Genomic DNA, 13,934 nt, shown 5'->3' on the forward strand with positions numbered 1-13,934 from the left:
AGCAATTCCAAATGAAATCCTCCAGCGTTTCTCAATGGAATCATCCGGCGTTTCTCAATTGATCTTGCTGACATCTAATCATCTGTTTTATTCAAACACATTGACGAGATAGGTTCCCATCCCATCTATGCACTTGAAAGAGAGAGATGATTAGACGTCAGCAAACTCTATAGAATTTTTCCGTCACCCAATAGAATCCTCCTGAGTTTCCTAATGGAATCATATAGCCACATATAGCATTTCTGAATGGAATTATCCAGCGATTTCAAAAAGAATCCTCCAGCGTTTCCCAATGGAATTATCCATCGACTGCCAATAGAATCCTCACGAAATTTATGCAGATTTTTTTTTAAAGATTTATATACCTACAAATGCTGTGCACATGAGAAAAAAAACTTCATGAATACATATTATTGATTCTCACTACTCCTTTTTATCTTTTCAGCATCATTAATCCGCAAAATTGGATATGATTTTAATTCTGCTCTCGAACTCGATGCCATAGATAGCTAGATTCGACATCTTCGGTCATAACAGCAGCGCCCTTGGCCACTTATTTCTTAATAATCGATTGCCGCAGTTATAGAAGAATCTGTTCTGACAGCAAGAATAGCAACAGGATCTAAATTGACTCGCTAGTCGCCACCTGTATTGTTTATCGGAGATCCTCCATTCGCTAGACGGAATTCGAGGACAACAGTGTTAACAATAGAAATCCTTCGAACACATGGGAGCATCTGATGTAAAAAACGTTTCTTACTTTATTACCTCTGTTTGTATACTCACGATAGTGCTATCTACCGTGAGAGAAGCTTTTTGCAAGCTGTTACGATAACGAACTGATTCGAATTTCGGAGATAAGCCTAATACCGCTGAGGGCACCAGTTCTTAAAATGCATTTCAACTTGTTTTACTGCATCTGTGCCGAAAAAATATACTCCCCAACGAGATACAAGCAAGAACGAAGCGTTTTATCATTATATCATAGCCAGTAGGTGGGTTGCGATACACTTTTTGAACGACGATATGCAGGATAAGCTCAACAATCTCCTCTGTAGCGGGTCTCACTTCACCATCAACGTCAGAAAGACCAAAGGAATTATGGAGCGAACACAATACTACGTCATCGTTGACTTCAACTTCATCGCATATGGTCGGATGTGTTCGACCCTGAAGATCACAAACTTTCAATAAATCACATGCAAGGGCTGGTTTCCTACATTCTGCCGCCAGCATCCATGCGCTAAAGTATATACAGCAATAGCATTGGTGATTAAAATATTATATCCACTACTTTTTGTGAGATTTTTAGATCCCCTCACCCCTCTGTCTATTTTTTCATATACCGAAAAAAACACAAAATCTTGAACCCCTCTCCCTTTAAACATCATTTTTAAACGGGTTTCAAGCAGAAAGTAATGTAATAAGATTCTGTGGGGCCTCCTAAGCCGTGCGGTAAGACGCGCGGCTACAAAGCAAGACCATGCTGAGGGTGGCTGGGTTCTGATTCCCGGTGCCGGTCTAGGCAGTTTCGGATTGGAAATTGTCTCGACTTCCCTGGGCATAAAAGTATCATCGTGTTAGCCTCATGATATACGAATAATAACCTGGCTTAGAAACCTCGCAGTTAATAACTGTGGAAGTGCTAAATGAACACTAAGCTGCGAGGCGGCTCTGTCCCAGTGTGGGGATGTAATGCCAATAAGAAGAAGAAGAAGAAGATTCTGTGTTATTGTACGCCAGTGTGACCTTCTGTGTAGAAATCATACAGAAGCTAGAAGTATCATCAGCGACTTCTGATCTATGTTGACAATGAATCGACTGCTTTGAGCGTGCTTACAGCGGCACACTAGGAGTTAACTTCCTGAAATTAGTATGGCGAAAGGCATCTAAGGTTCGATTTCTTAAAATTAAGCACTTTAGTCGAAAAAATATTTGGTAGGCGTAGTAGCGGACACCATCCCTCATAACCGATACCAAATAGTTTTTCATGAAAAGTTCCTAATTTTGAGAAAACCAGCGTTAGATGTCTTTCGCCATACAAATTTCTGGCGGTTAACTCTTGCAGGCTATTTTGTGCATATACTATAGCGCCTGGATGTGGCTGCGGCGAGTAGAAAATCAGCCACTGCCAATAATTCATTGTATTTAATTGTAATTGTTTCATATTTTTTTAACGATAACCAAAAGCGTAGAGGTGGGCTGGCCATATATTGCGAAGGAGCGAAGATGAAATATTTTTGGCCTTTATTGTATACTAAGTATATGTACATTAAGGCTCCAAAACAAAACTTTTGATAGAAAGTTCGGAGATCCATAGTGTTATATACCAATCGATTCAGCTCCACAAACTGAGGTGATGTCTACGGAATCCGGACCCATTTTTTGCTATTGAAAATTGGTCAGATCGAACAATGGGCTCAGAAGTTATGGCCAAATACTATTTCTACCCGTTAAAAAATGCACAATCATGCTTTTGATACATCTATTGCACGATAAAGGCATCAACATCGCTAGGTGGATTAATCAGGGTTTTGCCTTTCTCGTATACTGCCGTTATACGCATATTTGTCCCATGTTTGCTGGGATTTCCTATTTACATGGGACAATTATGCGTAGAACGGCAGTATACTAGTATACGAAATGGCTACAGGACCACTCCAAAACCGTACTTTTTATAGAAGGCTCGAAGACACATATTGTTATATGTATACCAATCGACTCAGCTCGACGATTTGGGGTGATGTCTGTTTGTGTGTGTGTACAAAAAAATTGAGACACACTTTTTTGAACTTAGCATTATCCGATTTGCTTGCAACAGGTTGCATTCGACGGGTGACGCGGCCTAGTTTTTTTTGCTATTGAAAATTGGCCCGATCGGCCATTGGGTTCCGGAGTTATTAAAACAATTTTTTTTTCTTGATTTTTCGCTTGAAAAAAAAATTAAAAACGATTTTTTTTCAGAAGCTTTTTAAATGCATATAGGGGGAAAGACGGCTTTGGCAGATTTTGTTCTATTATTGGCAGGGGGATTTTTATCGACCAAATTTTATGAAATTTGACCACAACATTCTTTGATATGTAAAGAATGTTTAGGCCAAATTTAAGCCTAGTCAGTCATAAAAACCCCCTGCCAATAATAAAACAAAACCTGCCAAAGCCGTCATTCATATATGAACGCTAACACACGAAAATTGATAGATAACCGGATCTCCCCTTAAAACGCTTTTTTACCTTTCTATTTAATGTGATATTTTCAATACACTTCATAAATGACGAGAAAGGCATCATTACCGCTAGGCGGATTAATCTTGTTTTTTTTATATATCGTTATTAGCGAGAATTAAGATGAAATCTGTGAGCAAGCATGGAATTGTAATCTGGGAGGACACCAGCGACGTCTCAAGATGAGGTATGCTCCTCGATCAAGCAACTTTATGCTTGAGACTTCGGATTATAACTAATACCTATACCTTACCTAGATTGGCATTACATCCCCCACTGGAACATTGCCGCCTCGCAGCTCAGTGTTCATTAAGCACTTCTACAGTTAGTAGTTAACTGAGTCAAGTTACCATTTTGCATTCGTATACTTGTATGCCCAGGGAAGTCGAGACAATTTCCAATCCACAAATGTTCTAGACCGACATCGGGAATCGAACCCAGCCACCCTCAGCATGGTCTTGCTTTAAACATCTAATATCACAAGGCTAAGGAGGGCCCCTAGGCAAGTATTAGGCTGGACAAATTAATTTCGGCAATAATAATCGTTCATAATCGAAAGATCGCCAAATGGGTTTAGTTCGCTTTACAACTGCTCATTGGGGGTGAGGGTCAAATTCCAGGAAATTTACCATTGGAAACATTTCTGGGAGATGCCGCATTGAAAAGTAAAAGCGCAACTATCAGTTGCATTATCTTCACGAAGCAAAATTATCATCACGATGCAAAATACAAATGCAAATATCCTGGGAAACCTTTCCGAATCATTGGCACATATCAAACATAATATTGTACTTCCAGTTGAAAACCGAAGTAAGCTCTCGCGACAATCGAGTTTTCTCCCGTTTTCTTTTGTCGCAACTACGTCGCGACTAGTGCGCATCATGGCGCACGCCGGTGGCATAGATGCGCACTAGTCGCGATCCAGTTGCGACATCAGGAAATGAGGAAAAACTCAATCGTCGCGAGAGCTCACTTCGGTTTTCAACTGGAAGCACAATAACACAGCTAGTTGCGCATTGTACATCGTTAAAAAATCACTAGTCGGAGGTGCATCAGAGAAGTATGAAATAAACCGAGCAGCTTGCTCCGAGGATCAGGCGACTCATATTTCGAATTCTCTGCTACAGGTTATCTGCCTGCCTTTGGAATCTAGGGAATCTATCCGTTGCTGTGCTGAAGTTGGGGCTCGATTATTCCTATTTATCGCACTGGCAAACTGCACGCGGAATCCTTTGAAGATATTCCAGAAATATTCCGATGCTGGACGACGTTGTTCCGTTGAGGAGTTTGGGAGATGACCAGGTTCAGCGGCAAGTTTTGATTTCTTTTTGACAGATCATAACCATCAAGTACACTGAAACAAATTATAGCGGGATTAAACTGGCGGGATTACTAATGATTCAGAAAAATTTCAAAAGATTTAAAAAAAATTCAAAATGACTCTAAAAAATAATTAATTAAATGATTCAAGTGTCTACCCCCTGATGACCAAGAATCTGTATATACAGATATACAGATTTTTGACAAAATTACAGATTTTACAGATTTCTTGAAGAGTACAGTACTGAAAACTATAATAAAAATTATATAAATAGTTTGCTATCAGTGAATACCTGTTTTCAATAATATTTTATGCTTATAAAATTAAATTCTTTGCCAAACTGATTTTATTACAGACCATTATCATATTAGCAAAATCTTAATTTGAAAAGACAGAACATATTGACAGTTTATGCAAATCAACGATGAATGAAATAAGATTATGCTCCCGTCGTCGGGGGTAACAGTGGGTCAAATGGGGGTGAGAATGGGTCACTGTTTCAACTACATAGAATGCTTGTAGAATAGATTGAATGTATATGAGGGCAAGAAGACTAAAATATAAGAGACTATTTTGAACTATTTTGCTCTACGACCACCAGACTGCCGGTGAGAGCGATGATCCATTGTCACCCCCGATGGCGGTTCGTAAAATGTTCAGACTATATTTGAATAAAGTGATCTCAGAAAAAGCTCAAGCAATATTAAAAGAAAGCAATATTAAATATCCAGAAACAGTAGTTCTGCTCAGTAGGTTCAGTGTGGCTGAGCGGTTGGTCCACTAAGGTTGCTACAATAGTTTTAAGACGGACTCTCGACAGAAGTTTGTTCAAAAACCATTTTAATTAGGTTTAGATGGATACAGATTTTTAATACAGATTTTTTGACTTGAGATATAGATATGGAGATTTACGGAAGAAAAAATACAGATTTAAATGTGGCAACCCTGCTCGCAATCCGTACGTTAAACCTAACTTTGCTAGTGGCGCGCTGGGCGCGCTAGTCTAAATAGGGCCTAATTAGACTAGTGCACTACTAGCGAAGTTAGGGTTAACGTACGGATGGCGAGAAAAATCCAACTTCGATAGTCCCCCATTTCGGTTTTCAACTTGACTACCGATAAATTAATAAACATTGAGCTGCCTGTCCTTGAGTGATGCGTGGTCGTTTTGATATATAGATTATATAGATAAATAGATTGATATATGTATTGGAGTGAAGTGCCCACAATAAAAATGCAAACGTGCTCAATCATTATTTACCAGTATCAGAAGTCAGTTTTGATACGATTGGTTCACCAGAACATGGCTCCGGATGTTCCGGGGACTTGTATATTTATAACACGAAGATGGCATTATCATTCGATAATGGAAAGATCGATATGTGCTTAGTTTTGTTTGTGTAGTCAATTTACTCAACATTCTTCCATGTTTTCACAAAACAGTAAAAAAATTCATTCTGAAGAATCGATTTGTTTTCTAGATAAATAGTGTACGCAACAAATTAGATTCGAAAACTGATCAATTTTTGGCGAGACAAAGTTGGCAGGGTCAGCTAGTAGTTTTATAAATCCGACCAGATTAACACCATGGTCAAGTCAGGCCCTGTACCAAAATCTAGACAAGATAACTCCTCTTCTTTGAAAATTTCATGGCAATCGGACATAAATTGAATCCACACGGGTTATTTCTATAATGATTTATACACCTGTGTTCAAAATAATAGCAGCGGAGGCCGAATTTCATACAAAATAGCCAACTTTGACAAGCTGTAACTTCGTACTCCAATGACCGATTTTTGGCAATGAACTACAAATATCTACAAATACTACGAATCTTTCCTTCCATTCGTTAAAAAAATACAGACTAGGTCAAACTGTTCAAAATAATAGCAGTTTTAGCTATTATTTTGAACAATTTGGCCTAGTGTGTAATATTTTAACGAGAGAAAGGAAAAAAATAGTCTATGTAAAATTCAACATATTTGTAGTTCACGGCCAAAATTTTAGCTCAATCGGTTTTCGGAGTACGACGTTACAGCTTGTCAAAGTTAACCATTTTGTATGAAAATCGGCCTTCGCTTATATTATTCTGAGCACAGGTGTAAGTCAGACCAAAACGGGATAAGCAAATTCTTCAAAAAAATGTTGACAATTTAATTAACGCCAGTTGTATGCCAGTAGTACCAGCTACATTTAGTAATTCAATTTTAATTTTTCTTTTGCTAGTTTACGGAAAATAATATTTTTATCAATCTGTTTAATTACTTGAAGTCAAAAAAAAGTTGGAACAAATTGGCCACAATAACATTACTTACCCCTAATCAAACATGAATTTTAAAACAAATCGCGTCCTTTTTTGAGCAGACTTCTTGAATGAACAACGCGTCCCGCAGCCGATTGAAGTCCGGTCAAACACCAGTCATCAGCTCAGCCAGTGAGAAAATGGTCTTGTTCTCTGCGTTTCCACCTTAGGCTAGAGCAGGTTCTCTCGAAACGCTATACTAAACCGGTCTGGCTGATACCGGTACCGTTCATCAAATGATTCGGCTCTAGATCACCAAAATCGTTGCAGAACACATCTATCATACTGTACCGCAGGATGGGGATCGCGTCTTGAGCGTGATGTAGAGTTGCTGTTTCAAGATACATCTTGGCCCTAGCTTGTATGAGGCGTACCAAAGCCTAAAGCTAACGGGTCGTCACCGTAATAAAATCCATTTCCTGCTGGTCCCAACGTAAAAATGTCTAATTTCTAATGCCACATCTTTCGCCAACTTGGGATGGAGCTTCTTACGTCCATACGGCATGTATTTCTGAATAAGTTCCAGCGGCAATAAATACATTTTTCATTAGCTCTGATTTTCAATCGTTCGTTAACAGGTGCTCCTTATTGTGAATAGTTATCATACCCATTCCGAAGAAACCCGGGGTTGTGGTTGTTGGAGTATCATATTCGTTGAACGTGAGCGCTAGCTAGTTGTTTAGGTAGGCATGCGGTCGATCAAGTTGAATGAAAATCAAATCGAGACAAGAGAGCTGGTTTTATTCGGAGATTTACTCATACGCTTTTTGATTTGTCGTTATGACCTAAAGAAAGAATGGCTGCCGCTAAGATACAAGTACCTGCGGATAGTAAACAAATAACTTCTCTAGCCAACTTGCTGCTCCATGGCTTCCAGCAATATCTGATGGTTTCCGGACATTTTAACAAATTCATCGATACACTAAGCACTCCGATCTGCCAGTACTAATGCGCGCACTTTCAAGGGTCCTCCTGAGTATTTTTCTGTGCGAACAACCGCCATCAGTCCAGCGTTAGAAGTACTATGTATTCCCACATACGAAAATGCTCCTTGGAGACACTACTGCACATGATTTGAATTTTTCCAATGCCAGGATCGCCAATAATGAGAACATGAATCTCTAACCGGCGATCTTCAGTAACGTACGCTCCGACAAATAAGCCAAGTGATAGCGCAGTCTTTTTAATTTCAGGCCGTAAATCATGGGACACAACTGGCATGGGTCCGATCGAATCGAACATTCGAGTATTTCGAGCCTTCGAACTATTTTCCGCCGACCCTTCAAAAATCCAGTGATGGTGACCGTAATCGTCCAGACAAACTGCATCCTCTAACTCATGAGTGAGCTATATACCTCGATTCTTTAAAAAACCTGACGATGTCCCAAACGAGCACCGGGTATGAATTCCTGCAGTCGCACGATTTGAAAGGCTTCGGTTCGTGTAAAAATCGATGATCGTTGGGGGATAGAATTACTCCTTGCTTTACATCCTTCTCGACAGGATGTAGGAAGGGAAAACATTCCATTTGTTCGCCGTACAACTTGCAGTTCCCATCCTGTATCATGGCATAATGAGATCGTCAGTAATGATCACCTAAAAAAATAAAATAATATTTTAGAAATATTTTTCCCCTAAAGACTAAAATAAGTTTCTTACCTGCAAACTCTAATTATAGTTCCCCGTACGGAAACTAACTTTCCAAAGATATTAATTTTTAATGCCGCAGATGAATCTCTGGTTCGTGACAAAAGTCACTGGTGTCACTTGATGGTCATGGTCAAAATTGGCTCTGGGTTGTCCACTAAATCGTGTTGATAAGCTTAGAAAGCTCATGTATTAATGAGTAATCTGCTCTCCGTCACCAATGTCTTACTCGAACCAAAAGTTCTATTTGATCCTACCAGATTAGGTACAGCTCCGGAGACTAGCATAATGCCGTTGGGCTGCTCGTTTTTTTGCAATGTAGACTACCTGACGACGATTCAGCTGAATCAATTTTAGAAAATTAGTTTTTAGCACTCCAAAATTAAGTGAAAAGAATTACTTACCATCCTGGGGTAGATAAATAAAGTTTCCATCCTGAATACCCGCAAGTTTTTTTTTTCTATAGTCGGTAGTAGTAGCTGTTGCTGGGTTGCGAAACACTTGGTGACTGTGCGGAAGGCGTGCTACGTTCAACAATATTTACTATTTATTTCTGCGCAGATCTGCATCGCTGTCTATCCGTCGACCCGGTCGTCAGATTTCCAATGTTATATTAGGGCATCTTCACCGTCACTATGGAAAATAATAAGGGTAAAATATTTTGTTACAAACAAAGTTCCACTTTTAGTATATACACTGGATTCTGTTTTTACACGATTTACATTGTTTTTCCAATTCTGCACTCATTCTAATGTCGAATTCGTTTTTAAACCTGGGTCAGTGCCAACCCGAACCCTGAATAAAAAAACATTTTCAGTTCCATCTGTCATTGGATATGTTGGTGTGCGTAGCATCGTGTTTGTTTTGATTCGAAACATATGATCCAGGACATCCAGTGCACTGGCAGTGCGTTGGCCTTGACTAATCAGATCATGATAAATAAATATGTTTAAGTGCGTGTACTGATTTTTGCGGATAGTGAAATTTACTTTTGGGTGGATATAAATAGGGAAACTTCTCCTGTAATTCATCTCATAGCTCGGATATTCATCCCATCGAAAACAAAGCAATGGAAAGGCATTTGGATTGTTTATTATTTTTGTGATTTTTCTCAGCAGTGAGCACGCATGTTTTCAAAAAGAGGCGACGAAATTGGTGCTGCATTTCTTTGTTTCCCGATGGAATGAAGATATGTTCAGTGAGATGGAGATCGGAACAGTTCCCCTATTTAATTATTACAATAATCCCGTGCATATTTTTATACCAAGAATTCCGTATAGAATTCATGTAAAAGAGATTTTCAATTTTACAAAATTCATCTATTTCTGCAAAAGTGTTTTTTTCGGAGAACACTCAGAAGCATGTAATAAAAATTCTCCAGGATTCGTAAATTTTTTTCCTCGCTACCTCTCCTGCTAAAGGTAGCCCTCACACCTCGGGAAAATTTTCCGCCGGATTTTGGGCCCGGTGCATTTTCAATTTTCAAGAATCTCCCGGAGGAATTGCTCAAGGTACTTCCGGGGAAATTTATGTACGAAACTTGCGGAGCAATTCCTGAAGGAAACTTCGAGTAAGTTTCTGCATTCCAGAAGGATTTCCCGAAGGAATTATATTGTAGGAATTTCCAAATTAATTCCTGGATAAAATTCAAGAAAGAATTACTGAACGAATTTCTGGCGGAATTCTCGAAGAAAATTCTGAAACCCACGAAAGAGTTTTTGGAAGAATTTCAAAAGAATTTCTGCATAAGAAATAATTCTATTCGGTATTCCTCAAATATATTTTTCTGATAATTCTTATTTTGTGAACGGGTTTCAAGGGGAATTCCCAAACTACATAATTCTATCCACCAACCTAATATAGGACACCATCTGTCAGGAAAACCTGAATGAACTTATGAATACATAACTTCCCTAACATTTTTTTTTGAATTGAATCTAGACAACAGTACCGGATTAATTTCATTTAAAACTACAATAACAAATATCACAAAACTCCCGGAAAAAAAGATTTTCAGCGCGCAGTTTATTTTAATAAACAGACACTTTCGTTTCTCCCTTCTGCTTGTTTATTCCGCCCAGTCCCACCCACCCACGTGGTTTTGACAGTTGATGTACAGATGTATTGGTGAACCCGGTGCGAAACCGTGAAACAACACAGTGCGAACCCGACAGCTTTGGGGTTGGAACTAGTGCGAACCTAGTTCCAACCTGAGCGAATAAAAAAACACTTTGACAGCACTTAGGTTGGAACTGGTTCCAACCTAGGTTGGAACTTTTTAAAAACGAATTCGACATAAATGTTTAACGAATAAATTAGCATGTAATTTTTCTTTAAATGAAAAGGATTTTTGAAACATGTTGCATGGTGGAAAGCCGAAATCACACGATCAAAAATACAAGCAAAAATAATTGGGCATCTAATGATCAAACTTAGCAGGTAGATGTTGTATTAGTTACCGTTTGTGGGGAACTTTTGGAGGACGCAATAGCAGAATATATCCCGTATCCGGGTTAATGACGTAGAACGTTGCTTCCAGATATACGAAACTTTATACGGATACTGTATCACGGAAAATACTTCTGCTGATCAATTAGTATACTAAACAGTATTTTATAAACACAAGATCATAACTAGATTATTAGCCAAATACTTAATTGTAAATTCGATTTCTTTATTCAATTATTTCCGAAAAATTCAAACACGCAAAAGCGTTTGCAAAAAGATAATGGCGCGAGCAATTTTTTTTTATTTATGCACGATTCAAAACCGAAACGACAACGCAAGGTGAGGGAGAAAAAAAAACAGACAAACTGTCAAAACGTCGAGAGGGGTAAGTCAGCGCTCGTAAAATATATTTATGTAATGTAATTCGTCACCCACGAGGGGTATTTTCTTCAAAACGAAGAAGAAGACATGGTGCCCGATTTTCTGATGGCTTTGTACCGGACATTTCGGTCTACACGGTAACATCCGTATACTCATTTTAGGGTCTGTCTCAATTGGATAATTAAACTGAAATTAAACTTAGAAGTGACATTTCCATAATTATCGAATAACCCTGCTCGCAGAGCAAGATTACTTTTGACAGACATCGAATCATTTTCCATCGATGTCCTATTGGAATTGCTGGGTACACAGAAAGAAAAATCATTATTAGAATTAAAAAAATCGTTGGTAAAACTAATAAGTTGCGTTGGTTCTTTTTCGTAGAGAGTTGCGTGTGTTCAAAATAAAAGTAGGAAAACTTTTATTACTCCCATGGTTGAAAAATTGAGTGTCGCTCTGAAATTAAAAGTTTGAACATTCAAAGTGAAAGTCGAGGTAAAAGTATAGAACTGTCAAATCAAAATGGTAGCACTAACGAAATAAGAATGGAAATGTTTTACTTGGAAACGAAATCTCCCACCCTCAAATTTCCATTTATGGTTTTCTCTTGGATTAAATTTAATCGTAATTCTAATTTTTTCTCCATATTTCAAAATTTTATTATTTATGGACAACAAACACAAACGTGAAAAAACATCCCATCAAGGAGTCGTTTCAACATTGCTTTATCCGAGCTTCCAAAACCGGATTTAATAGGGTGAACATGTTTCATTCATTTTTAGGATTCGCATCGCAGCCATCCAAATATCGCGCCATTTGTTTTCGCCGTTATTAGGAATGCCAGGTTATCTACAATAAAAAATCATCGAATAGCTTATAAAGTAACATTTATGATTATATTGTGTCTTTATTTCAACAAGTAAAAACAGCACCGCAGCTTCACGCTATTGAACTGGGAGTTGTGCATGTGCTGTTTTTCAAGTGAGATAAATTCACACCGGTATCTTTTACGTCCCGGTACTTTTTCGAATACATAATTTTAATAAACATAAGACCTACCTTTCGATTTCGAGGAACTGTGCCAGCCCGGAAATAAATCATCTCCTGCGGAACCATCCCGCCATGAGACGCGTACCTGGAGGGGCGTTTTTTTGCATCCATCGATGGAGGATCGTATAGGTTCTAGAATAAAAATAAATATTGAAGCAAAGTTTAATATGAAACAAAAACACAACATGCAGTGTAATTTACCAATAACCTACCTGTATTAGAAATCGATGAAAGCGCCAGCGAGTAAATTCCATTCGAAGAGTTTGTGACACAAACTAATTTTAATTATTTATCACAAGGTGATTGGCACGATTTTTGTTTTCCCGGCTCGTCAGCACTCAGCAGATAATTGCGGCAAAAAATGACAAAGGCAAAACCTAGCCAAAACAAACAAGAAAGTGTTTGGTTAGTTTGACAGTTTAACAATGTTTGCGTTGAAAATAAAAACTTTTATATTTCAAGACAAAATTTTCAAAACGACTTATCTGCTTTTGAAAACAAAGATTCAAACGACGATTTGACGAATCAGATAGCTCTCCCACGCAAACCAACACCATCAAGAGGTAGCGGAATCCTTCATCTACCTATTGATGGTGTTGGTTTGCGTGGGAGAACTATCAGATTCGTCAAATCGTCGTTTGAATCTTTGTTTACAAAAGCAGATAAGTCGTTTTGAAAATTTTGTCTTGATTTACACTCTGAATAAACTGAAAACACTTTCGAAGTTAAAACATAACTTTTGCTTGAATCAAATCTACTTTTAATTTTAAGAAAATCGAACGCTTTTCAAATTAAGAAGGCAAATTATTTAAAGAAACAATGTTTGTTTTTTCTGTGTAGCACCAGCCATTTTGATAACGGGGTGATTTTTTAATTTTCGAACTGTCACTTTTAAGTTTAATTCTCCAAATGAGACAGACCCTTAATCATATTCGAGAATATTGACTAAACGTCAAAAAATGCGTACTTTTAAATCATTAGTTGAGAGTATTTTTGACTCCTTTTAGAACATGTAAATGGAATTGGAAAAAGCGTAAAAAGCAGTATTTTGGAGAAAAGAAAATTTCAAAACCAAACAGTTTTCTGTCATCGGCGGCGCAGTGAGTGCGAAAACATATTTTTTTAAAAATAAAATGACTAGTGAAAACGTAAAAATAACGCTGGAAAGACAATTAGACATTGCCAACAAGGTGAGTTGCTTTTGAATTCGGAGAATACGTCTGAGAATAAAATAGATGTTCCGATTTATGCTTCTTTTTGCAGCTTGATTGACCCCGTGCCTGCGTCGAATACTAATTCCAGCGCATCCATGTATAGCTGAAGCCATCAGGAGAAGCAACTCCGGCTGGAGATCAAAGAACGTTATCGAGAACGTTATCGAACTTTTCACGAACGAACTTTTAAAGAACGTTATACTAAAGACACACTGGTGGTACAAGGACCGTGGTATACCACGGTTATATACCCTAGTACATATTGTACCATGGTTTTCCACGTTGTACCAGCATGGTACAAGGCGACACACCTGTGGTACAACTTGTACCATGGTACGAATACCAT

At 38.2% G+C, this 13,934-nt stretch overlaps 1 protein-coding gene, 1 long non-coding RNA gene and 1 pseudogene across 3 annotated transcripts in view; all 3 read right to left on the bottom strand.

Annotated features, from left to right (window-relative positions):
• LOC134226667 (general transcription factor IIF subunit 1) overlaps positions 1-13,934 on the bottom strand; it is a 95,207-nt gene that overhangs the window by 62,056 nt on the left and 19,217 nt on the right. The window lies entirely within an intron of this gene.
• Positions 6,881-8,440, bottom strand: LOC134227738 (DNA helicase MCM8-like; annotated as a pseudogene).
• On the bottom strand, positions 11,971-13,178 carry LOC134223484 (uncharacterized). 2 transcript variants are annotated; one of them, XR_009982592.1, is made up of 4 exons: positions 13,070-13,178; positions 12,587-12,751; positions 12,384-12,506; positions 11,971-12,173 (listed from the first exon to the last, which is right to left on the bottom strand). It is a non-coding gene; the product is annotated as an uncharacterized LOC134223484 (long non-coding RNA). The 2 variants fall into 2 exon arrangements; XR_009982591.1 differs by lacking the exon at positions 13,070-13,178 and having other exon boundaries at positions 12,587-12,782.

The sequence above is a fragment of the Armigeres subalbatus genome, chromosome 3 (genome assembly GCF_024139115.2).
Source record: "Armigeres subalbatus isolate Guangzhou_Male chromosome 3, GZ_Asu_2, whole genome shotgun sequence".
In the NCBI taxonomy this organism is placed as follows: Eukaryota; Metazoa; Arthropoda; class Insecta; order Diptera; family Culicidae; genus Armigeres; species Armigeres subalbatus.